Source organism: Lutra lutra, chromosome 3 (genome assembly GCF_902655055.1).
Source record: "Lutra lutra chromosome 3, mLutLut1.2, whole genome shotgun sequence".
Lineage (NCBI taxonomy): Eukaryota > Metazoa > Chordata > Mammalia > Carnivora > Mustelidae > Lutra > Lutra lutra.
Window position 1 is genome coordinate 64,494,790 of NC_062280.1, and position 3,939 is coordinate 64,498,728.

At 36.0% G+C, this 3,939-nt stretch overlaps 1 pseudogene; it reads left to right on the plus strand.

Moving 5' to 3' along the window:
- Positions 1-1,094: 1,094 nt before the first annotated feature.
- Positions 1,095-3,297, plus strand: LOC125095552 (nucleolar protein 58-like; annotated as a pseudogene).
- The last annotated feature ends 642 nt before the right edge of the window (positions 3,298-3,939 follow it).

Here is a 3,939-nt window from a genome sequence, read left to right on the forward strand (position 1 = left end):
AAAAAGAATAAGGCACTGAGAGCAACCTGCATTTATGTGGCCTTTTCCCTGAGATCACTCTCTGGTCTGCTCAGTGCAAGTTGGCTAGCTACAAGAAAAACTGCATCCTTACTGGTTTGAGATTTCAAGGACAGGGTTTGTGGAAGAAAAATAACAAAGGAAATCCTTCAGGATGAAGAAAAATGATACCAAAAGGAAACTCTGCTCTAGAGAGAAAAGAGGAACATTAGAAATGATACTATGTGGATTAAAAACAGGACAATTAATTTTTCTCTTTCTTTAAAAAAAATAAGCAAAAATAAAAGCTCTTAATGTGGGGTTTAAAAACTCTGTATATATGGAATTATGCTGTCCAAGTTCCTACATTTTACACAAAGTGGTACAACGGTAGCCTAACCCTAAATAAACTGATATAAGGAAAATATTGTAAACAGTAGCACTGTTGCTAAATAAAAAGTAATAATTAAAGAGTTAAAGCTAAAACGAATTAAAACATGCTGTCTACAATGTGATTATATCAAAATAAAGCAGTATAGGAATAACAAAGGAAGAAGAGAGGACCAGATTGGACAAATACAAAGATATTGCCAATGGGGTACACCTAAATCCAAATATATCAATAATAACATCAAGTGCAAATGGGCTGAACATTCCAAAAAACAGGAAGTCAAAATAGATAAATAAAAAAGCAAACTCTAACAATATACTGTCCAACGAAATCATATCTTAAAATAGAAAACATAGGTTGAAAGTAAAAGTACTGAAAAGAGTCACCATGCAAACTTTAGACTCAAGAAAGTTGGTATAACTATATTAATATCAGACAGGACTTCAAGACAAGATGTGTTTTGAGAGATCAGAAGTACAGGCAATTTAGAATGCTAGAATAATGTTAAATATTTAGAAATTAAGACACACACCCCTGAAAAACAGATATACCAAAGAAGAAATCCCAAGGGAAAATAAAAATTATTTCAAACTGAATCAAAACAGAAACATACATAGAAAATTGTGGGATATAAATAATGTAGTGTTTAGAGGAAATTATAGGCTTTAAATTCTTATGTTAGAAGAGAAGAAACAGGGAGAAGGAGAAGCGCGTTCCGGTGTTCTACACACAGTCGAGTTTGGAACGTTTAGACAGCGTGGTCTGATTCTTCGCGAAAAGGCGTGGGCATTTGTGCGTGACCTGTTGTGCCCTTGCAAGCCTTTGTGGGCCTAAAGTTTGGTGTGGTTTTGTTGGTATAGAGCTGCGGCGTGCCACACAGCGCCCTGACCCGGCCTCACCATGTTGGTGCTATTCGAAATGTCCGTCAGCTACGCCATCTTTAAGGTTTTGAATGAGAAGAAACTTCAAGAGGTTGATAGTTTGTGGAATTTGAAACTCCAGAGAAAGCAAATAAAATAGTAAAGCTAAAACATTTTGAGAAATTTCAGGATACAGCAGAAGCATTAGTAGCATTCACAGCTCTGATGGAGGGCAAAATCAATAAGCAGCTGAAGAAAGTTCTGAAGAAAATAGTAAAAGAAGCCCATGAACCCTTGGCTGTAGCTGATGCTAAACTAGGAGGGGTCATAAAGGAAAAGCTAAATCTCAGTTGTATCCATGGTCCTGTTGTCAATGAATTTATGAGAGGAATCTGTTCCCAGATGGATGGATTAATCCCTGGTGTAGAACCACATGAAATGGCAGCTATGTGTCTTGGATTGGCACACAGCTTGTCCCGATACAGATTGAAATTCAGTGCTGATAAAGTGGACACCATGATTGTTCAGGCAATTTCCTTGTTAGATGACTTAGATAAAGAACTAAACAACTATATTATGTGGTGTAGAGAATGGTATGGCTGGCATTTCCCTGAATTAGGAAAAATTCTTTCGGATAATCTGACATACTGCAAGTGTTTACAGAAAGTCAGTGATAGGAAGAATTATGTATGCCTCAGCCAAACTTTCTGAACTACTGCCAGAGGAAGTTGAAGCAGAAGTGAAAGCAGCTGCAGAGATATCAATGGGAACAGAGGTTTCAGAAGAAGATATTTGCAATATTCTGCATCTCTGCACTCAGGTAATTGAAATCTCAGAATATAGAACCCAGATCTATGAATATCTACAAAATCGAATGATGGCCATTGCACCAAATGTTACAGTCATGGTTGGGGAATTAGTGGAAGCACAGCTCATTGCTCATGCAGGTTCTCTTTTGAATTTGGCCAATCATGCAGCTTCTATGGTTCAGATTTTTGGAGCAGAAAAGGCACTCTTCAGAGCCCTCAAGTCTAGATGAGATCCCCAAAATATGGTCTCATTTATCATGCTTCACTTGTAGACCAGACAAGTCGGAAACACAAAGGAAAGATTTCTCGAATGCTGGCAGCCAAAAATGTTTTGGCTATTCGGTATGATGCTTTTGGTGAAGACTCCAGTTCTGCAATGGGAGTTGAGAACCAAGCCAAATTCGAGGCCAGGTTGAGGACCTTGGAAGATAGAGGGACAAGGAAAATAAGTGGAATGGGAAAAGCATTAGCAAAAACAGAAAAATATGAACATAAAAGTGAAGTAAAGACTTATGATCCTTCTGGTGATTCCACACAGCCAGCCTGTTCCAAAAAACGCAAGATAGAACAGGTAGACAAAGAAGACGAAATTGTTGAAAAGAAGGCCAAAAAAGCCAAGGTTAAAATTAAAGTTGAAGAAGCCCCAGTAGCAACGGAGGAAGAAGAAGAAGAAGGAGTACTAGTGGTAGAAGAACAGGAGACATCTGTGAAGAAGAAGAAGAAGAAGAAGAAGAAGAAGAAGAAGAAGAAGAAGAAGAAGAAGAAGAAGAAGAAGAAGAAGAAGAAGGAGGAGAAGGAGAAGGAGAAGGAGAAGGAGAAGGAGAGGGAGAGGGAGAGGGAGAGGGACAGGGAGAGGGAGAGGGAGAGGGAGAGGGAGAGGGAGAAGAAGAAGAAGAAGAAGAAGGAAAAAGAAGAAGAAGAAGAAGCACATTAAGGAAGAACCACTTTCTGAGGAAGAACCGTGCACCAGCACAGCAATTCCTAGTCCAGAGAAAAAGAAAAAAAAGAAAGATAATGAGGACTAATTGAAGGGAACCGTCTTTGAGTCATCGGGACACATCACACCTAAGATTCAGTCAGGAGTGTATCAGAAATGTTCCGTAATTGAGGGAAGGTTGGATGAAACAGCGTTCCTACTCATCGATACCTTTTTGAACCTATGTGTCTTGACACCAGTTCTGTTAACTTGATTATGTCATTTCTCAGTCTTTGTTATACAAATAAAAATATTTTCTTTGTATTTAAAAAAAAAAAAAAGAAGAGAAGAAACATCTAAAGTAATTTGTCTACTCTACCACCCTAAAAAGCTAGAATAGAATAAACAAATTAAAATAAGAGTGAGTGGCAGGTAGGAAATTCTACAACTAGAAAAGATATCAATGAAAGAAAATACACAAGCAGAAAAAAGTTAAAAAGCAAAGTGGTTTTTTAGTAAATAGTAAAATAGTAAATAGTAAATATAGTAAATAGTAAATAGTAAAATATTAGTAAAGTTGGTGAAACTTAAGATGATTATCAAGAAAATAAAGGAGATAATACACAATATCAAGAATGACAGAACATATTATTACAGATATGACAATATTGAAAGTACAATAACAGTATATCACGAGAAACATTTTACTAATATATTTGATAATTTTGATAAAATGACAAATTCCTTACATACTTAACTTACCAAAATTGATTCAAAAGAATAAGAAAATATGAATCACTCCATATCTATTATATGCATAGAATTTAATTTGTATTAACCCTTTCATAAATAAAACTTTGAGATGTTTTCATTTATAAATTTTTTCAAACATTTAAAGAGGAAACAACATCAGTCTTATGCAAACAATTTTACAAAATAGAGGAAGAGGGAACATTCATTTTATAA